Here is a 23200-nt window from a genome sequence, read left to right on the forward strand (position 1 = left end):
GGGCAGACTGACATAAGCACCTGACATGGGCACACTGTGGACAGCTGCATGTTGATGAGGGACAGCAAGCTCCACCTGTCTCCTCCAGGCAGATCAGGGGCAGCCTTTGGCTTGCTGACCTGGGAGTGTCACACCATTGGCCCTGCCCCTAGGCTCCTGGCAAGTACCGGGAGGCATGTGTCTGTGTGGATTATATACAACTCATTTACTTGTTGGTCAGCTGAGGAAGTTCTTTTGTAGCACAGCCTGTCAGCTGAACAGACTGGGCTGGGAGTGGGCTTAGATGGGGTGGGGGCGCACAGGAGCTGGTCTCAGATCCCATCCAGGGGCTCCCATTGCAGGACCAGACACAGTAGCTATAGCAACGTGCAGTGCTCAGATTGGACCTGATTAAGCAGATCTCTATGAGGGAGTGAGCACTGAGGATGTGCACAAGGGAGGGAGTGAACTTTCTGTCAGGCAGGCATTTGCCAAGTAGAGGAGGAAGGTTAGGGAGAGTGGGCTGCAAGAGTGCAGGGGACAGCATGAGCCATGGCAGAGACTGTTGGCGTGCACATGTCAGTGCAGACACTTGCCTTTCTTTCTCACATGTGTAGCTCATCATCCACACGGAAAATGTCCGATTTCACTTTTCCAGTGTGTTTTCAGGAGAGGTCTATGGTTCCTCACTCTCTAGCTGTAGAGAAAGCCAGACAAGAGACTCTGGGGGAAGGTCCTCTACCTGAGAAGATCACTGTGGGGAAGGCAAGACCCTCTTCTCTGTCCCTGGACACAGTCAGATCCACTTCCTAAGCTGAGAGCAACTGCCACAAACACCAAGAGAGTTGCCTCCAGCCCCAGGGTGAGATGGAATGGGGCTACCGTTTAGCTTCTCCACCAGCCTGGGCTCTGCTACTACTGCTCCGGTTGGAATCAGAGACTGGCTGTACTTATTTCTGTCAGTGTCAGTGGCTTTTCTGTTGCTTTCCAGAATGGAAAACAGGACAACAGGGAGGGGACAGCTGCTGAGGTGGTTGTGCCAACCCTGACACTGGATCTCATATGGGTGCTGTGAGGTTGAAGGAACTGAAGATGACCTTGCTCTGAAGACCTCCTGTCGCCTCAGCTCCAACTGATGTGACATTTCAGAGGGCAGATTTCATGGACAGCCCCTGTGCTGGGTGTGGGGTTCATATAAGAGCTGCTTTCCCTCAGCCCCTGGCTGGGACCCTGTCACACCAGGGAGAGAAGCCAGCAGCACCAGCCCCTCTGCCAAAAGCCAGCCTTTGCTGAAGGCTCAGGAGACATGAGTTCATTGCTATCATCCACTTAAGAAATGGAGAAGAATTAATTACCTAATTGAGCAAGCAAACACGCACAGAAACATACACACTCTTTAGAGAATTAGCTGCCCTTTATGCTTGTGTCCTTGGCTTCCTGAAATAATTAAGAATGGGAGCAAAAATGATTAGAAATCTGGTCTTCATGACTAATAATTAGAAATGAGGTTTTTGGGAATTCTGAAACTGGCCAGTAGAACCACCTTAACCCAAGTCACGGAGTAAAGGCAAATTATACTCAGGCCTGTGAGTTTGCTTCCCACCCCAACCTCTGCTCTGTTCTGTTTACTGGGGTACCAGTGATGGGACAGTCTAGAGCCACCCTGTGACTGAACAGGGAAGGGCAGAGGATAAAAGGCCCTTCCTCAGGGGGTGCGCAGCACCCACAACACACAGTGGGGCTCATGAGCGGCAAGGATGCTGCTGGGCGTGGGAGCCTCCCTTCCCTGTTCCTGCTTGGTTTCTGAACAGGAGCCCAAAGTGTCTTAGTTACGCTCTTGTCCCTGGGACACAATACCTAACACATAACTCTGAAGGAGGAAGGTTTACTTTAGTCCCTAGTCAGCCTGCTCCAAGGCAGGGTGGTCTGGCAGAGGGATGTGGCAGAGGGGACTTGGCAGAGGAGGTTGCTCACCATATTGCTGGTAGGAAGCAGAGATCAATCAGGGAGACAGCAGGGAGGAGACAGACCTAGGACACACCCTTGCCAGCAACCACCTCCTCTGGCCAGACTTCCTCTCCCAAATCACATTTAGCTATGAGCTCATCTGTGGACTCATTCCCTTGTGAGCATTACACACCTATGATCCAAGCGCCTCCTCAAAGCCCCCCCATGAGTGCATGAGGCTTTGGGCGACATCTAGATATAAACTATAACACCAGGTAAACTGGTCCAGCTTGGCAATACTTCATGTGCAAGGGCTCTTTATATCTTGCTGAGTTTACCAATTAAATAAAGCAGCTCTCCACCCAGCCTCTGGAATTCCTTTCCTGTTGGCATCAGAGTTTTGTTCTTTCATAGGTTCTTTCCCTTGTCTTCCTTTCTTGCTGATCTGCACATTTCTCTTCATGGCCCATGGCCTGCCTGAACCTTCAAGCCCCAGCCTTGACATTGTCCTAGCAGCGGTGAGTGCTTCATAGCTGAGGACATGTGGACCGAGGGCAGGGGGTGCTGCCTGGCGCTGCAGTACCGAGGATGTGGACCCTGCTTGGATGGGAGTAGAGGTAGCTGGCAGGAGTTGCCTGACACTGGCCAGGGCTTCCCCAGTAAGAGAGTGTGGCCAGAGTGTGGCAGGATGCCCAAGAGCAGTGACCTGCAGGCTCCCATGAGGCCCCACATCACTCAGAGTAGAGGGGAGGCAGTCACAGGCTGGGGTGCTAGGTCTGGAAGCCTGGGGTTTGTCCACTTGTACCCATGTCTCCAGAGAGTAACTAGTGCAGGACAGGCCTCACAGAGACTTAGGCACCCTGGGAGGCCACATGAAAGGTGCAAGTTCTGGCCAGGAGCACTGTGAGCTCCCCTTGAACTCACCTGGCATCTGACGCACACCTTTAGGGCCGAGATCTGCACAGCCCACTGGCAGAGCTGGTGATATTTGTGTCCATGTGCACTCACAGAGCAGACTGTGGCATCCTTGGCACAGCAGAAACCAGCTGGCAAGGCAGTGGTGTGATTCTCTGGTGTGTGCTTCAGAGCAGTTAGCACTGGGGTTCATGCTCCTGATGTCTGCATGGTCACAGCCACACATCTGCACCCATTCATGTCACAGGATAAGAAAGGAAAAGCAAGAGATATATTTAATTTGTAAAAACTTTCCCCAAATAGCCTTCTCTGCCTTCCAATCCAGAGTCTGAGGACTTGTAGCAACCTCAATAGACCCAAAACACATTGGCTGTGGTGGTCATCTCACTTCCTCTCCACAGAGGGCCTTTGCTAAATAAACCTACCTAGTGGCTCCTGTCCTGTCACCAAGCTCCCATGGGAAACACTGCTGCCACCTTCAGACCTGCCAGGCCAGTGGCTTCCTTTGGGGGAGTGATGCCTGCCTGGAAACTCTGTAGAGTAACTCATCTTCACACCTCCAATAATCCTGCCTGGCCTGACCACAGCAAAGTGTGGCTTGGGAATTGAGTTGTGGATCTGTTAATTGAGAGGTAGAAGCTGGGCTTTAAAAGGAGCCCCTGAGGTGAGAAGCACAACCAGCCTCTCTTCACACCTTCCAGATGGTCCTCTTGTCTTTGCTGCATTTCTTTCAGCGGCTATGAGGACTTCGTACTACCCAGCCACCGCGGAGAGCCGTAGTGGTCTCCATGTGTTAGGAGAAGTCTGTCACCACTGTGTCGCCTCTGGATTGGGCCAGAAAGTGGTATTTACTCTAAAGGTAAAACACATTTCACAAGAGAAGTGGAAATAGATTGGTTGCTTCATTTTTTTTCTATAAAAACAATGGAACAAGAGAATGTAACACCTGCTACTTTTCCTTTTACTCCAGGGTTACACACTCTTGTGATAATTTAGCAATCTTGATTCCAGGAGGCAGAGTTGAAAACAAAAGCCAGAAGTTTGAAGCTAGGGTAGGAGTTAACAATTTTGGTTTGTACGTCATGGATTTTTAAGATGGCTTAAAATAATTTTTAAAAACTTGGAGGGGATGATGGTTGTTTGCCTGTAATCCCAACTTCTCAGGACACTGAGGCAAAAGGATCAAAGTTCAAGGACAGTAAGTTAGTGACACCTGTCTCAAACTAAAATTTGAAAAGCCCTGAGAATGTAGGTCAGTGTTAGAGTGCTTACTTAGCTGGCATGAGGCTTTGGGTTCAGTCCCTGGAACACACACACACACACACACACACACACACACACACACACACACAGGAAAAACTCATTATCTCTGAAATCCATATGGCTTTTACCTTTGTTTGCCTCAGGCTTGGAAGTAGAATCAACATTTAAAATGAAAGAAAATGTAGTGTCTGAAGCTGGAGGTCAAGGCCAGCCAGACCTCCAGCCGGTTGCCCACATCCACTGCCAGCTGTCGCACCCTATTTCTCCATTGGCTCATGTCGGTGACCTAAGCTCCACAGCATTATGCTTGCAGGCTCTGGTTGCACATCTACAATCTCAGCACTTGGAGGATGAGTCAGGAGGAGCCTGAATTGGAGCTTAACCTGGGTAAAATATTGACTTAGCAGGAACTTGTTTCAAAGTAATTTTTAAAATGAGCTGTGTAGGCAGGTGTGGTGGTGCACACCTGTAATCCTAGCGCTTGGGAGGCTGAGGCAGAAGGCCTGTTGGAGTTCGAGGCCATCCTGGGCGACAAAGTGAGCTCAAAACCATCCTGAACTGCATTTTAAGACCCTGTCTCAAAAAAGACAAAAACAAAACAAAGCAAAACAAAACCCCAAAACCCAAAACAAAACAAAAAAAATGAGCTGGGCATGTAGCTCAGTGCAAATGACCTGAGTTCAACCCTCTTCATGCACAAAGACATTACCCCAAGTTCTATCTCAACTTCCCCAGCCAGAGGAAAGCCTGTTACCCTGAACTAGGGTGCTTGTCCTTCATTTCCAGGGTCAGTGTGAGGCAAAGCTGGGTGTGTACGTTCTCAAATGCAGCTGCAATTGTTACTATGGCTCCTGACACCCACTCTCTCTCTCCATGGGCACAGAGGGCCACAGAACTGTGTTCTGTCTCTGCCTCGTCAGACTCCCACCCAGAAGGTCTCCTTCCCGATGACCTTCACAGTTTAGTTGTTGCAATGGTTAATCAGCTTTACTGAGGTTTAATTCGCATGCAATGTGAGTTATTAATTTGAAGTGTGGGATTAGATAAATCCTAGCAAACATGCATACTTTCCATCACAATCAAACAGATTTCCTGATGTCCCATTTTGGCAGTCTTTTCCCCTCCCCATAGGCCTTGGAAAATGAAATCCATTTCTGTCACTAAATTCTTTTTTGCCTGGAGCTCCTGTAAATGGGTGACAGAATATGCAGTCTTTTGTGTGCTCTTTAACATAACATAATGCTTTTGGGACTCATTTGTGTTGAATGCACCAGTCATTCACTCCTTTTTATTGCTGAGTAGTATTTCATCACATGATACCTCAGTTGTCAACTCAGTTCATTTCAGATTTGTGTTCAAATACTGAAAAGTTCAAATTGAACATATTTTTCCTATAAGAAATAATGGGAAACCATTGGTTGTGAGGCTCAAAAATTGCACTTATAAATTCATTTTTTCAGCATTTTAACACAAAGTTAACAGTCCTAGGTCATGGAAACACCCCCTAAAACATCTAAACACAATAAATACAGTCCACAAAATATCAAAACAATACAGTAAAGTAAAATCAAAAGCACAGTTGTACAGGTGCTTTCCCTTGACTTGGCGGCTTCCTGCGTTCTGAGGCTGGAGAGTAATCCGAGGAGGCAGAGGAGAGTCTCCTTCTATAGTGACGGCTGACAGTACACTTTCGGGGGTCTTTCCTCCAGGTCTTTTGGTTAGAGTCCATTCCAGTCCCAACCTGTCGTGTGGCGACACTACAAAAGCCAACTCAGCCTCACTAACGGACATCTGTAATCTAATTTGCATTTGATAAGACAGCTGTAATTTAATTTGTTTTCTGACAGGCATCCTAATCCATAAAGGTCAGAAATGTCCTGTTCCTTCAAACAAAGCCAAAGACCCCTCCTCCCAGAAATGTCCTGTTCCCTCAAACAAAGCCAAAGACCCCTCCTCTAAAATTTTCAGGCTACTCCTAACAGCGTTCACCCCCCTCTGCACATGTATATATAAACCCAAACTCCTTACCTTTCCGTGCGCGCGGTCTCTACCCTTGAGTACCGCCCGTCATTCCCATTCCGGTAAACTACCCTCTCTGTCGCTCTGTTTCTTACCTGATCCCTCCTCCGACCTTACACTTCTGTCACCTTTTCTCACTAAAAAATTGAGAGCAGCGCTTAGACTGAAGCATCGCACCTATGTCCGCAGGGAGATGTGACACGTGACTCATGCTCCGCTGTAAGTCAAATTTTCGGTTTGACTATTAAGGAAAATTACAAGTATGGAGCATACTTTTTCTAACTTTGCTGTTTGAGTAGTGGGAAGTTCGAGCTTGGAGCCCTTCCACCACAGGGGTATCACTCTTTGCATGGAATGGCATCTTATCACTCCACTGTTTTTGCAATTTGTGGCTATTTGACTACAGCCGCCACAAATATTACATGGAGCAGAAGTATTTGTGTGGTTATACACTTAATTCTCTTAGATGAACACATAAAAATAGGATTGCTGGGTCATTTTGTACATATATGTTTAGCATTACAGAGAACTGCCAAAGGATTTCCAAAGTGCCTGTGCCATTTCCCATCCCTACCAGTAACAGGTGGATTCCGGTGTTCCACTGCCTCTCCACACCTGGTACTCCCGGTCTGTTACATTTGGTCTTCCTAGTGGATGTGTAAGGTTTCTTAATACGGTTTCAATTTGCATTTCTCTGAAGATTAGTGGTGTTGCATACCTTTACTACTTGTGTATCCTCATTAATAAATATCAAATATGTTGCCCATTTTATTGTGCTACTTGTATTTTTGTTATTGAGCTGTAAGAATGTTTTAGGTATTTGAAATCAAGTGCAGATATTTCTCCAGTCTTGCTGCTGCTTCTTTTCACAGTGTCTTCTAAGTAACATAAATTTTAACTTTGATGAAGTCTGCTTATAAAAAGTTATAGTTCATATTTTAATGTCATTTTTGAGAAATACTTGCTGAACAAACATTAAAAATTGTTGTTTTCTATTTCCCACCAGCCAGAAGTTGTATGAACCATTTTAAAATTATTTTTGTATACAGTGTGAGATAAAGGTGACCATTTCTGTTTGCATATAGATATCTGACTTCCAGATATATTTGCAGAATGACTGCCTGTACCCACTGAGGCACTGTATCGCCCTTGTGAAAATCAACTGATCCTAGTCCTTTGTGTCTGTTCTGGTGCATTTTCAAAACTACGCTGTCTTGAGAACTATAACTTCATTATGAGTCTAGAAATCAGTGATAAAAGGTCTTTATCTTTGTTTCATTTTTAAGATTGCTTTGGCTGCACTAGCTTTTTGCATTTCTATATAAAAATTTTAATAACTTTGCGGAGACATAATTCACTACCATAAAATTCACACTTTTCTGTTGCTATTGTGCTAGGGACTGCATCTGCTAAGCACACATTCTGCCACTGAGTTACACCTCCACCCCAATTTCACACTTTTAAATTGTACTATTCCATGGGGTTTTTTTTAGTGTTACAGAGTTGTGTAATTATCTCGACCAATTCCTGAATATTTTCTTTTTCCCACAAAGAAGCTCCTTCCTACTAGCATTCTGCCACTGCCTTTTCTCCGTCAGCTAGCCCCAGGAAGTATCTAATTTACTTTCTATGCTCATAGATCTCACATTGTGAAGATTTTATATAAGTAGGAATGTATGACATGCTCTGTTTTGTGACCAGCTCTTTCAGTTTGCATACTTTCAAGGTTCATCTATTTTGCAGTATTGTGCCAGCACTTTGTTGATTTGTGTTGTTTAATAATATTTCCATGTATGAATAAACTGCATTGTGTTCATCCATTCATCAGTTGATGATCATTTGCTTTGTTTCAATTTCTCGGCTATTGTGACTAATGCTTCTACAAGCATTGGGAGCAGAGAAGTGGGGATATGTTTTCATTTCTCCTGTATATATTAATAAGTACCTAAGCATGGGATTGCTGGGTCACAAGACAGCTATGTTTAACATCTGAGGAACTGCCAAATCATTTTCAGTAGTGCTCCATCATTTTACATCCTCCCCAGTGAGCGAAGAGGTACTTAACACTTTCTATTTCTCCTTGTCACACTGAACTTGTCTGTATTTTAGACTATAACTGAGAGGTTTGAAGGCATATCTCATTGTGTCTTTGATTTGCATTTTTTTGAAAATGGACAATGTCAAGAATCTATTCAGTGCTTATTGGCCATTTGTTTATTTTCTTGAGAGTAGTGCCTTTTCAAATCACTTAAAATTTTTTTTTGCTCTTTTATTATTAGGTACAAATCCCTTATCAGATATGTGATTTTCAAATGTTTTTTTCCATTCTATGAGTACACGTTAAATTTTTGCTGTTTTATTAGTACAGGTTGAACTTTTGCTTTCTTATTAGTGTCCCTTGAGCAAAACATTTTAATTTCAGTACCTTTAGTTGTGCTGTAGGAGACATATCTAAAATCCTTTGCTGGACCCAAGACCATGAAGATCAACACCAATGTTTTTCCTAAGAATTCTATTACTTGAACTCTTATGTTCAGTTTTTTCATTCATGTTATGTTAATTATAGTACTCATTTGAGGTAAGGGTCCAACTTATTCCTTTCACTTATTTTTTTTCACTCGAATTGTGATGACACCATTGTTGAAAATCAACTGACCATAAACATGATGTTTTCTGTTTAGAGTCTGTATATCTCCTTTGTGTCTCCTTATGTTAGGACCTCCCATTCATCATGTTGGTAGAGGGAGGGTCCCCGTCCTAAAGTATGATGTCATTGAATGCAAAGCATCCAACATTGCACAGATGAGGTAGCAACGGTTTATTAGTTGTATACATGCATAGCTTTGAGGAGGAGGATCCAGATTTCATGCAGGCCACTCAGGGACTGCATGGAGAGGTCCTGAGAGCCAGAAGAAGCTGTGGAAGCCAGGTTGTGTAGTAATAGAGGGCTGTGCTCCCGGCTCCTATGGGGAGAGGATGTGGCTGGTGCATTGGATTGGTCTACTGGATTGATCTTCCTACTAGCATTCTGCCACTGCCTAGTCTCCCTCAGCTGGCAGGGAGCACGATCATGTGAAGTCAAGGAGGGGGCAGGTGCAGCTGTTCCTGCTGAGATGGTGTTTCCTGGGCAGAATCCTTTCCCAGACTGGGAGAGGAGAGCAGTGACAGGAGGTGCTCTGGGCTGTGTGAGGCACTGATGTCAGGACAGCACTTGAATTTTAGGTCTGCTGACACAGGAAGTGTGAATCTTCTGATTTTGTTCTTTTTCTATTGCTACTGGTTATTCTGTATTCACTACATTTCAGTGTAAACTTTAGGATCAGCTTCTGAAATTCTGCAGAATTTGATAAGGATTTATTCAAATTTCTTGATCAGTTTGGGAGTTATTGACATAATTAAATTCTAGGTCACAAGATGCCTTTCCGCTTATGCAGGCCTTTTAAAATGCCTTTCAACAAATTTCAGAACACAAGTCTTGTATTTCTTTGTCAAATATATTCCTAAATGCTTCACTGTTTTTGATACTATTGCAGTAACGGTAACATATAGAAATACAACTAATTTTTGTATACTGATCTTTTTTTTATTATTTTTTTTTTTATTTTTTATTTTTTTGGTTTTTTGGTTTTTCTCCGGTACCAGGAACCGAACTCACGACCTTGCGCTTGCCAGGCATGTATACTGATCTTTTGTCCTGCGATCTTGATAGATTAGTTATAATCCCATACCTCTTCTCATATCACCATTATAATTTATTAGCTAAAATTTTAAGTGGAATTCTTAGGATTTTCTATTATGAGTCCACCTTCAAACAGAAGTAATTTTACTTCTTTATTTCCAAACCAGATGACTTTGATTTTCTCCCTCTCCAAGTTGCCATGTATGAATTTCCAGTACAATATTGAACAGTACAAGAGAGAATAGAAGCTTTGACTTAGTCCTCATCTTAAGGGTAGAGCATTTTGTTTCTTATCATTTTCTATGATGTTAGTTGTGATGTTCTGCAGATGCTCTCTCAGGTTAAGGCAGTTCCTTCTGTTTCTAATTTGTTGATTTTTTTTATCACGTAAGGTGTTGAATTTTGTGCATGATGACTTTTCTGCATCTTCTGAAATAATAATGTGGGCTTTAACCTTTGTTTTAGTCATATCCTGTGTTATACTGATTAACTTGTAAACACTAAACCATTACATAACTTGGACAAATGTCACTTTACCATGGTGAATAATCCATTATGTATGTTTCTGAACTCAGTTTGTAATTATTTTGAGGGAAACTTTTGCTTCTCTGTAAGAAATACTGGTTCTGCAGCATTCTTTTTCTCTTCTTCATGGATAACATGTATCTGATTCTTTTTATGTTTACTGTCTTTTTTAGTTTGTTTTCTTTTTAAGACAGGGTCTCATTATGTAGACCAGGCTGGCCTTGGACTCACTACATAGCCCAGACTGGCCTGAGCTCACAGCAATGTGCCTGCCTCCACCTCCCAAGTTTTGGAATTAGAGGCATGTGCCACCATGCCTAATTCCATGTTTCATACTTGTTGACTAGATATTGGTTAAATTACGTTACAGTATAAGGTATGGATGTTCTCATTTGGATATGACTAGTCTCCCAAGAGTTTGTGTGCTGAAGGTGTAGTTATCAGTGTGGTGATATGAGAAGACATGTGCAGTCTTTAAGGGGCAAGGCCTAGTGGAAAGTTCTTAGGTACTGGAGCCCTGTCCTCCGAAGGTGTTAAGGTAGTTCTTGTGGGTCTCTGGGTTATTTCCAAAGACAGAAATGTGCTATAAAGGCTTGAGCTTGACCCCTGCATTACACTCTGTCTTCTTGTCTGGCCATGTGATCGCCTTTGCATATGAACTCACACCATTGTAATGCCGGCTGCTTTCAGGTCCTCTCCAGAGCAGAGCTGATGCTGGCATCACTGAGCCTCTGAACTGCAAGCTGATAAACTTATTTTCTTTAAAAGCCTACTCAGCCTCAGAGTTTTGCTATAGCAATGGAAAATCTATGCATGTACTGAATTTTATTGTTTTCATTTAAAGAATGGCAGACTTTGTTTTATAGGCAGTCAACTAAATTGGGGTCATTTTGATGTTTGGTCTGTCTTTAGGAGTCCTCAGGCTGAGTCTCCACAAGATGTATTCTAGGGAAAGTTTGGTCCTACACCAAAGCTTTTTCCTCTGGCATTACCCCTAGTTATTTTGGGCATTTTTTTTTTTTTTTTTTTTTTTGGTTTTGGTTTTTCTCCGGTACCGGGAGCCGAACTCACGACCTTGCGCTTGCCAGGCAGGCGCTTTTGCCGCTGAGCTAAACCCCCAGCCCCTTATTTTGGGCATTTACTTACTACTCTCCATTGTGGCTGGTTGGAATTTTGTTGGGGACTGCATGTTTATGGACCCCTAAAATTCATATGTTGAAATTCTAATTCCAAATAGGATGGTATTAGAAGGTGGGGCTTTTGAAGGTAATGAGAATCAGTGTTCTTATAAGAAGAGGAAGACAGAGCTTCCTTCTTTTCTCTCTTTTCCACCATGCAAGGGTGTAATGAGAAGCTACTGTCTGCAAACCAGGAAGCAGTTCTCACCAAGTGCCAGATCTGCCATGAACATTTCTCAGCTTCTGGGAGGCTAAGACATAGGTGTTTGTTGTTTAAGCCTCTCAGCCTTTAGTCAACTCAGGCTGACTAAAACAGAATTAAACATGTACACAATGCTGAAAATTTCCCTCTTTCTTTTGTTTTCTTTTTTCCTTTCCTTTCCTTTCCTTTCCTTTCCTTTCCTTTCCTTTCCTTTCCTTTCCTTTCCTTTCCTTTCCTTTCCTTTCCTTTTCCTTTCTTCCACAATCCTTTCCCTTTCTTTCTTTCTTTTTCTTTCTTTCTTTCTTTCTTTCTTTCTTTCTTTCTTTCTTTCTTTCTCTCTCTCTCTCTCTCTCTCTCTCTCTCCCCTTTCTTTGTTGGAGATGGAACACAGGGCTTTGTGCACACTAGGAAGTTGCTCTACCACTGAGCTACAACCTCAATTGCTATACTTCTATGGTGGAGAAATATTATTAAAGTATCTACAAACTGATTGTAAAATGAATCCCCAAAGTGTCTCAGAATTTAGAAAAAAAAATAGACTTTTCAAGTAATTATGTTTCTTGTATTATTAACAAACAGAGATGGAGAACACATTTCTTTTTTTTTATTTTAAAGATAAAAGGAGGGAAACATTAACAGACATACAACATTTTACAACATATCACAAGCACAATACAGACAATACAGAGTTACAAACAAAGTGGTAGGGAATTAACAATGGTTGTTGTATTACATATTGATATCTTCAAAGTGGCTTCTCATGAAAACAGATATAGACATGCAATACTGGTCAACCAACGACTCATTGACAGTTTCTTTCAGCATAGAAATAGAAGACAGAAGAACAACCATGTTAACTGTCATGTATATATATGCATACAAAATTTCTCCTTCTTTCCCTTCTCTTTTCCCACATCCCAGTTGCCCTTTACTCTTCAGCGGTTTCCTATCGTTTCACAGTATCACATTTCTATCTGTGGCTTCTTGAAAATCTATGAACTCTAAGTAGGACAGGAGGTGTAGCTCAGTGGTAGAGTACTTGCCTAGCATGCATAAAGCTTTAGGTTTGATCCCAGCACTGAAAAAAATCTATAACTTGCTACGTTTTAGTGATTCAGCTACTACTTCTGTGTTTTTCTCCTTTAGTTCTCTAACCCCCCCCAAAGCCTCACATCTAGGTGTTCTCATCTAGTTCTCTTGAGCTGAATTAACACTAGGTGTTTCCACATGTTAAGGTCAACTCCCAAGTAGCCAAAGACAGACACAGACCCGTTGGGGTGAGCAGGTGGAATTGCATGGCTGGGCTTAGTTCACAAAGGAACGCGGGTCTGTCCTGACTTAGGGGCCCAAGCAGTCAGGGCCTCTGATCTGTGAAACACCAGTGGAAGAGATTTCATGAGGAAGCATCACACTGTGGACTGAACCTGCTAGGAAGAGGGCAAATCCAGTGGGCCAGGCAGGTGATGGGGCCATAATGGAAGCATCAGGCAGGGGAAGGCACAGAGCCAGGTGGTCCCAGAGTGCTGAGCCATCTCTGTCACGTTACCAAAGTAGCAGAGGAGGGAGACCAAGTGGGAATCCTGAAAAGCTCTTCTGATTTCACTTCATTCTCAACATCTAAGAAAAGTAACTTCATATAAAAGTGAGCAATAGAAAAGAATGACAATGGAATCCCATGCAATGTGCATCTTTTGGTGAATTTAAAATTCATTTTTCATATAAATATTTAAGACATACAACATGCTTTGATATGCATATACATAGTGAAATTGAGATGGTTACTAAGGTCAAATTAACATATCTATCACCTTCCAAATTAGTTTTTTTAATGTAAAAGCACCTAAATTTATTCTTTGTAAGTTGTTAATATCCAATAATATGGGCTATATTCCTCTTGCTGTACATTACATCTTTAAGGGGTACAAAGTTGTACCCTGTGACCTATTTCTCCCTATTTGTCCACCACAGTAGCCAGTAACTGTCCTACTCCTCTTAATTTGACTCTTTCTTCCATAAAACTATCTAAACCACCATGTTTATTATAGAAGTATTGACAATAGTGAAGATATGGAAACAACCTAAGTGTCTACCACCAGATTAGTGTATAAAAGGAGTGTGGCATACAAACAAAAGAATATTATTCAGCATTAGAAAGGGATACAGCATCTGCAACGACTTGAATGAGCCAGGGAATATTATACTAAGTATGATAAGCCAGGCATAGAAAGTATTCCACAATCTGAATTAATTAATTAATTGGCTGACTTAGTAGTGCATGTTTGCGGTACATAATATTTACAGTGCACCCCTCAATAGCTCAGCCAGTGGAGTGGAAGACTGTAGACCTGACAAGCATGATGTTTACATACCTTGAAAGGAGCTGGTAATGCACAAAACACAACTTGCTTCCTTTTTCATTCCTTCCTCTCCCCTCACCCTTCCTCCGTTTCCATCCTTCTTCTACTTCTTTTTTTTAATTTTTTTTTTTTTTTTTTTGGTTTTTCTCCAGTACCAGGAACCAAACTCATGACCTTGTGCTTGCCAGGCAGGCACTTTGCCACTGAGCTAAATCCCCAGCCCCCTTCCTGTACTTCTTGATCATCTTCCTATTTGGAAAAGATCTATCTCCCTATATCCTTTATTTTCTTTTCATTTATATTTTGGGTGACCTTTAGGGTTCTGTCTGATTTATTTCACTTAGCATTATGGTCTCAAGGTGGCTCCATTTTCTTACAAAGGATTCAAATTTATCCTTCTTTATGACAGAGTAGTGCTCCATGGTGCGTAAATAGCACTTTTTCTTTATCCATTCATCTGTTGATGGACATATAGGCTGCTTTTAAGAATTGAATATTATAAATTATGCTGCTATTTAAACATGGGTATATATGTAGCACCGTAATTTGATGTCTTAGGTCTTTTGGGAAGATACCTAGAAGGAGAATACCTAGGTCAAGTGGAATGTCTAGTTTTAATTTTTTGAGGCATCTCCATACTGACTTCCATAGTGGTTATGCTAGCTTACATTCCTACCAACAATGTAGAATAATTCCTTTTCCCCCACAGCCTTGCTAGTATTTTTTATTTTTTTGATTTCTTGATGGATGGCCATTCTATCTGGGGTAAGATGGAAACTCAGTATTGTTTAAATTTGCATTTCTCTAATAGCCAGCAATGAGCCTCTATGTTTTTATAAGATGAATGAAAATATGGTACAAAATATATCCTTACAGTTAATGAAAGAGTATCAGAAAAACATGCCTACCTACAGAACAAATGAATACTAAGTATTTGTATTTTTAAAAAAGCCCCCAATACTTAAGAAAATGATATATATGGAAGTCAGCATAAAAGAATTAGAATAACCCAAGAAGAAGGAAACATATCGAAAGAAAACAGTAGGAATGCAGGAAATATAAACTATAAAATGAAGACTAAGCTTTAGGGAAACAAAGAACAAATAAAACCATTAGATTATGCCTTAAAAGAAACAGTGAGGAAACAAGGGGGAAAGTAATCTGAACCTTAGATTCAATGAGCAAACAAAATAATTTCCAAGATTTTGCATGTAAATGTCAAAATTAAAGGAAGGATTCTAGCATGCAACTGCGAAATAAAAAGAAAAAATCACAAAGCAACATAAAAGATCTTTTAAAGGTGGAGTCAGGAGGCCATTAGGGTACAGGGCTGAAGCAGGATTCCAGCTGTTACCTGGCTGGGGACTTGGGCTGCCTCCCTCTTTCAGTCTAACGTCTGGGCCACCTGAACAACTTTCCAGACAATTATATAGTGCTGAGAAGCTCAAGATGCACATCAAGTGGTTACTTGACTGGTTTTGTGGATTTTTTTTTTACCAAGTACATACATTCTTTTCTTTATTTTCCACTTTCCAAAGACCCTGCTCTTTTTTTAACATTCAGTGCCCCATATAAGCTTCCACTTTTCTGTGCTTTCTGCTTAACACCTATTCAGAACTGTTGGAACCTGTATTCCCTGAATTGTAATTACTAAACCTCAAAATAAAGTTCTTTTTTCCTCTATAGTTTCTGAGGGGGAATTGATCATAGAATATAAGGGAATAATCTCGGAAGCTCAGGTGAGCATGCCACTGGATGAAGTCCGAAGAGGTTCTCATAAAGAGGAGATAGGAACCTCAGCATGGACACAGGCACATTCGTGACTCATCACAGAAAAGTGTTTCAGGATGCATCAGTGACAGTTGGAGGTGGACCTGCTAGGCAGAATCAGAAAGTAAGAAAAAATGGGGAGGGGGGTTCAGCTTGAGGAGATCAAGCAGCACAGACCTGATGGAGAAGATTAGACCTGTTAAAGTGTGGATGTGGCCAGGTTTTTACAGAGGGGCTCAGGTGAGTTACAGTCTGGGTGATCATTATCTTAGTTCTGGTTTGCAAGATGGCTCTGAAGACATCCTTAGGACATAATCCAGTCTCCTTGAGATGACAGTCTCTTCTTAGGTCAGTCTCAGACCTGTGGTGGTTCTGCTGAAAGCAGTGACCCTTGATTTAGGGCAAGGAGACGTCTGGGTGCGCATTGATGGCTGAATGTCCCTGTGAATGTCTTTTCATGGCGCTCTTAGTCTTGAAGGATAGGATAGGTTATGTAAATTCAGAGCTGATGCACCTTGTATAGTCAGCTCTTAGGCAGACACTGCTGCTGATGAACACATCTACACACAGAGCTGAGTAGGATTTGAGCCAGAGTTTTCAGGTTACTAAATACAACAGATGCAAAATGAAATGAGTTTTCAGGTTACTAAATACAACAGATGCAAAATGTTAAGGTTTGTTTTTGTTTTAGTTATCTATTAGAGAACTGTAGGCCAAGTAGAGTCTTTTTTTTTTTTTTTCCAAAAACAGCTTTGAAGTTTGCTAAATATTTTTGCTAAAAACAAAACACAAATAATACTTTTAACGAGTAGTAGCTTAAGGGCCCAGAAATTTTTAGTCTTCTCTCCTTTGTTTCTATGATGGTCTCTCTCTCTCGCTCATAAATATGAAGAAAAACAATACAGAACTAGTACACTGAACTACCTTGAAATGAAGATATATTGTTCATTTAAAGGAACATTACGGAAGTGGAAATGTAGGCCAGAGTGCTCTGGGCCCTGGGGAGATTCCCCACCAACTCTGAAAACTCACTGATGTGAGCTGACAGACAGATTAGAGGAGAAACACACACATTTACAAATATGCAAGATGGGAAAAATAAGTCACAGCACAGGGAAAAGTCACAGGGTGTGATTACCCACTAGCCCAACACTTACACATTCCTTTTTATATAGGCCCAGGGGAAATAGAGGGTTGTTAGGGGGATAGTCAGTGATGTTTAGGAGAGTGTGATGGTTTTCAAATGATGCTCCATGGGACTGAAATAGAGGACACTGGTGTATGACACAGCAGTGCAGGTGTTTTCTTCCTGCCATGTGAATTGGTCTTTGGTTAATGAAATTTCAGTGACAATTGTGTTCCTCTTTGCAAAGATCTGATCAGGTAGGTAAACAGGATGTTGCAGGAAACCTTTGTACTTGCAGGGTAGGGAAAGGAAAAACCAAAGGGAACTTAATTCCCAGGTAGTTTTAAGACCTCTCAGAGTACCAAACACCGGTCTCTGGAGTGTTTTTTTTTCTTCTGAGCTGAGTAATATATCAGAACATTTTTATATTACTTGTGTTGAACAAAGGATCTTTATCTAGAAAAGAGCATCTTAAATCAATAAAATAGAAAGAAGAGCAAAATGTCTTGAGTTGGCAAAAAATAGTTGCCCCAACTAGATGCTCATAGGGAAAATATAAATTAAAGGCACAATTAAATAAAATCATACACACACTGGAATGGTTAAATGAAAAAAGTTCAGGTACCTCACTTGTTAAAGAACATATGGAACAACGAACTCTTTATGCTGGAGGGTTGGGGTTGGGGATAAAACCATGGAAAACCAACTGATAATATTTAGCAAAGTGTAAGGTATGCATGCACTACAGTGATCCAGAAATTTCACATCTTGGCACATGCCCATCAGAAACGCAAGATACACCAAAGCCAAACACCTGGAGAATGAACGTGGCCTTATGACGCTAGATAACCTCAAATGAGGAACATTACCCATCAACAGTGGTAAACATCATTAAAGGAAGATACAGTGATGGTAGCCAACGAGCACTAAAGGCAACACCATAGTGGGTTTTACAAACAAAATGCTGAGCAAAAATCTGGACAGAGAAGTTCTCCTTCAGGGCTGAAACCAGACTGCAGTAACTTATGGAATTAGAAGTCAGGGCAGTGTTCCCTTTGGATGGGGTGTAAACCAAGGCTGGAATAGGATGAAGGGATTTTATTCATTGTTTCTGGTTGTAGCAGTTACATGGGTGTGCTTACTTTTGAAATCTGTCAAAATATATACCTATGTGATTATGTATATGGGTATGTGTGCTAGTCAGGGAACTTATTAAGAGAAAGGGTTTATTTTGACTCACAGTATCAGTCCAAGAGGAGGTGCCCGTAGCTTTGAGCCTGTGGCAGCAGGCCAGGGGGTAGTGTGGTGGAACAAAATTGCTCACTTAGGGCTGGGAAGCGCTCTGCCATTGAGCTATATCCCCAGACCTTTTTTTTCTTTTTTTGAATCAAGTCTTCTGAACATGGACCAGTGGGGAGCATTCTGGGTCCTCTCTACAGCAGTGTGCTATTAGTATTTTTTTTCATTTTAAAAAGAAAAAACAATAAAAACAATGAGACAAAATTTCCAAACAAGATAATAGGAGAGTAACAATGGTTAATACACTGTATTACTATCTTCAAAGTAGTTGCTCAGAGTACAAGATATATGCATAAAAAAATTTAAAGGCTTGTTTCAAAACCATGACTACTTACATATATTGTGGGAGACTAAAATACCCTACCCAAATATACTTTTTGGCATATTTTGAGATTATTAAGAGAACATATTGACCTCTGCTGACATTAGGTTGGCTATGAAAATTGTCCTTTTCTAAAAAGAAGTCTATGTCTATCTGTATCAGTAAATGATAATACCATCAGAGGACTATTTTCTCTGATATCCTCTCCTCTCTGCCTAGGAGGGATCTTTCCACAGGAAGAAAAGACTGAGGGCTCTGATGTGTGGCTCTGGAAGAGATGACACAGGCAACTGTTACTAAACGGACTATACCTGCATCAGGGGGGCCCGGAGTCCTCCAAGCCTTCTCTGAGGGCAGCCTCCCTTTGCTCAGAGGCCAAAGCTTCTGCCCACCAAGTGTTATATCCAGGTCAGCACTCTTGCTTTTCTTTAAATCTAGTACTCAGATGCCTTACACATGTAATAAAATTTGTGTTCTTTCCTCCTATTTTCTATTTTCAGTATATTTCATAAAATAAAATGATCAAGACTTCAGTGGGAAAAAAGTAAATTTAAAACTTTCCTGGGATATTTAAAAGCATATACAACTACACTCATTTGTTTAAAATTTAATTCTTCTCATACTTCAGGTACTGCTCAGTGTAGATTAGCAAAAGGGGACTTCTATCTTAAAAACCAATCCCAAACAATTCTATTAGGGTTTTATTGTCAGTCCCCATTAGCATTTAAGCATGCTTTAGTCATGTACCCATTAAGAAAGCTTTTAGATGAAAATTTCAAGGTGTTAATTGATCCCTCAGGAACATTTGAAATTTAGTTTCCTTTTGTAGTTTCTTTGAAGCTTTGATTGGCTTTAACAAAGTGGCATCCATTTATGTAAGCTGAGTCCCTGATCTGAATGATTGGCTACTTAAAAGAACTGTGAATTTGCTCAAAATGACATTGGCCTGTGTTTTATGAGCTCACAAACTTTCCCTTTTTCTATGGTGTCTTATATCCTCACTGTCAGGAGTACCTCCTTGTGTCTGTATTGCACAATGGTAGAAGCTTTAAGCTGGCCTCTGGCGCATACTCATAAAGGAGAGCATAGACAGCCTGGGGCTGAGGGGCTGACACATTCAGGGAGGATCACCAAGGGAGTGGGCACAGGCATGGGAAAGTGTTACAGGTTTTCGTGATGGTTTCCAAAGATGTATCCAAAAGCGAGTGTTGGGAATTAAAAATCAACACCCCAAAGACAAGCATGTTGATATGCAGCCAAGCTGGGGAGCTAAGTCAGGCTCATGGTCCCACCAGCCTGACCTTGCTTCTTTGTCCTCTTCCCAGGGCTCTCATTTTCACTTATGTGCATTAAGATGATGTCCATGAAAAGGAATACCACTGCCTTGCCCACCCACCTTGAAATCTCACTTCCTATCTCAGAAAAGATGATGAAGAATGTACACACACCTGGCCGGATTTTGTTACAAGATGATGTCTGCCCCTTGAGCTCTTTCAAGTCTCAAAGAGAATCATCTCAGAAGCTAATTCATGTCTCCAGGTCTATTCATTTCCCTAGCAATTTATGACCTTTCCAGCTGTCATATGCCCCATCTCCTCCCCTGTGAGGAAACCCAGTGGTTTAATTTAAATGAGGACACTGTGTTCCACAGGGCCATGAGTTAAAGGTGTGGCCCCAGGGGGTGCTACTAGAACAGTCAAGGCCTAGAGGGAGGTCTTCAGGTGGTAGGCCCTTGAAGGAAGGAATAAGACCTGGCTCTTCTGTCCTTGTTTGCTGGCTTGTGATATAAGTGGTTTTATCCACCCCGTGCTTCTGCCATTGTCATCTGCACTGTCTCCAGAGACCCACAGCACTGCAGCCTCCCGCCTGGGACTGCACTCTTTAGAACCATGAGTGAATAAACCTTTTCTCTTTGTAAGTAAATTGATTCTGGCATTGTGTTGTGGTAATGTGAAGGTAATTAATATAAGTTACCTTCGTAAGTTATCTGTATGGAATATTGTAATATGTTATATTTCGTAAGGCTTAACCATCTAGCCCTACTTTGAGTTTCATATCTTTTATATTACTTCTCTGCTGTAATTTTTCCCTGGATACATTAATAAATATCTGTGTCTTCCTTCCTGTTTAATCTATTTTCAACTTATTCTGAAGAAGCTTCAGAGGGCAGAGGGGGAAATTTTTCTCTACCTCTCTGGGAATTAGTTCCATATTTCCTGCTAGGAAATGGGATATGTGGATTGCACAACTCAATAATCACAAACATTTGAAAAGCCCTTTTATAAGCCATCTTTGTCGGGTGCTGGGAATACCAAAATGAACAGATCTTGCCCAAAAAGTGAATTTATAGTACTGTAAAAAAGGTCAGTAAATCTCCAACTAGAATTGTGAGGAGTAAAACTCTACCATGCTGAGTGCGATTCAGGCCCTGAGTTGCTTGACCTTCCCCAGTACATAGATATACAAAATTTTCTTTTACTAGGGTGGGGACAGAGGAGTGGTGCATATGGTCTGGAATCTCTCTAACAAAACCCTGGTGTTTTGGGGCTTGAGTCACCACCTGAACACTGTGCTGTCAGAGTGAACATGGTGACACTGTGAAACACTGGTTTGGAGGGTATATGATGGGCTGCACTGTGGAGGTAAGTAAGGGCGTAGGATTATGAGAGAGGGAGAGAGACGGAGACAGAGACAGAGATGGAGACAGAGACAGAGAGGACTTTCACAACAAAATTTCTCACTAATTTTAAATTTTCAAATGAATTCTTCTGGTCCTACATTCACAGTCACTGTGTTTACAGGTAATATTTATTTCCTTTTTTCTATCCTCCTAAATTTCCTTTACTATTCTTGTATACTGGCTTGAACTTGCAGTGCAGTATTGAATATAAGAAATTAAACAGCATGTTTTTGTTCTTTTTTCTTTTCCACAATTCACTGTATCATATTTGTTAGGTGATTGGCAGAAAGAAAGGGGATCACAAGCATAGAAACTTCACATGACTCTAATTAATAGGTGCAGTATATTAGATTAGTACCATTTTCTTCTATTTTTATCTTGTGAATGTTTTTTCATCATGAATTTTATCAAATGCTTTACAAATATTAAGGTCATGCAATTTTGCTCTCTTTTTATTAACATTTTAGTTTGCATTGATAATATGTCACCTAGAAAGCTGTGACCACAGAAAATTTTAATTTAAGCAAAACAGCAAAACATAAATACACTTTTTCTAAATTAATAGACTTTATTTTGTGAAGCAGTTTCAAGTTTTTGAAAAATTCAGCAGAAAATGCAGCAAGCTAACACATGATCCTTCCCACCCCAGTGGCAATGATACCAGTTTATTAATTATTATTAACCTCTCATGCTAGAGCAGCATGCATCTGTTAGCACTAGTGACATGATGTTGATACAGAACTACAATTAAAGTCCACAGCTTAAATTGTGATTCACTCTGTTGTAAGGTTTTGTGAGTTTTAACAAATGCAGAGTGTCATCTATCCAGTATGATCTCGTCATACAGAATTGTTTCATTGATCTAAAAATTCACTGTGCTGCATGTAACCATGGCTTCTTCTCTCCTCTGAGCTTTGGAAACTACAGATCCTTCTCCTGTCTCCCTAAGTTTTTCTTTTCTAGAATGTCATGTAGATAGAATTATACTGTATGTAGCATTTTTAGAATGGCATTTTTCACTGAGAAATATGAATTAAAATTTCTTCCATTTTTTTGTGACTTGATAGTTCCTGACAGTCCTGGATTCAATCCCTAGTACCACTCACACAAAGAAAAGATTTATCTGTGGAGTTTTTTTCTTGCTTCTCCCTCTCATCTGCCTGCAGATCTGACTCTTACATTTGAGGAAATATCAGAAACCTGCCCCACATCTCTCAGCTGCCCTGGCAATTGAGGATGCGAATTCTAATGCTAAGCATGCTGCTAAGCTCAAAGATTTATTACTAAAAACAAACCCCACAAGCCTTGGCTACAAGCACAACAGCAGCCCAGAAGTTCCAGAGGAAAGAACACAAGAAGGCAGTATGCATGAGCCAGGCCAGGACAGAGAGGTTTCTTGTTCCTGGGACCGGGGTCTGGTGCTGTCTAACACTCAGCCCCTCCCCTCACTTGGGCTGTGGACCCTCTTGGGGTGGAGCCCCCTTCCTGCTGGTCAACTGGCACAGAACAGACTGTCATGCTGTTTCCCAGAGGCCTTGACTTGACCCCTCCTCTCAGAAATGAAGGTGAGTGTATAAAGCTTAAATAAAGCAGGAGTTCCTTGTAGGCAGGTGACCAGTGCTCTAGAATGTCACCTGCATGTGCCACTGTTAATAACTTATCTCCATGTATTAGCTTTTGCTAAATGTCAACTTCATTTAGCGGAGTCATCATCATGTCCTTATGTTCCAAGTACTATCCGTAGTTGATACATTAAAACAATAACAACTTGAGTCTTACACTGATAAAGTAACTTCCCAAGGTTGTACAACCAGTTGAACAGAGGAAAACATCCCTCTGCTTAACCTTGGTTTTATGTGGGCACTTTGACTGGATCTAGGAGCCAAATCAATGCAATGCTGATTAATAAAACATATGGTTTTTGTTAAATTTACACATG

This window comes from Chinchilla lanigera, unplaced genomic scaffold (genome assembly GCF_000276665.1).
Source record: "Chinchilla lanigera isolate Chin_1 unplaced genomic scaffold, ChiLan1.0 scaffold00011, whole genome shotgun sequence".
Lineage (NCBI taxonomy): Eukaryota > Metazoa > Chordata > Mammalia > Rodentia > Chinchillidae > Chinchilla > Chinchilla lanigera.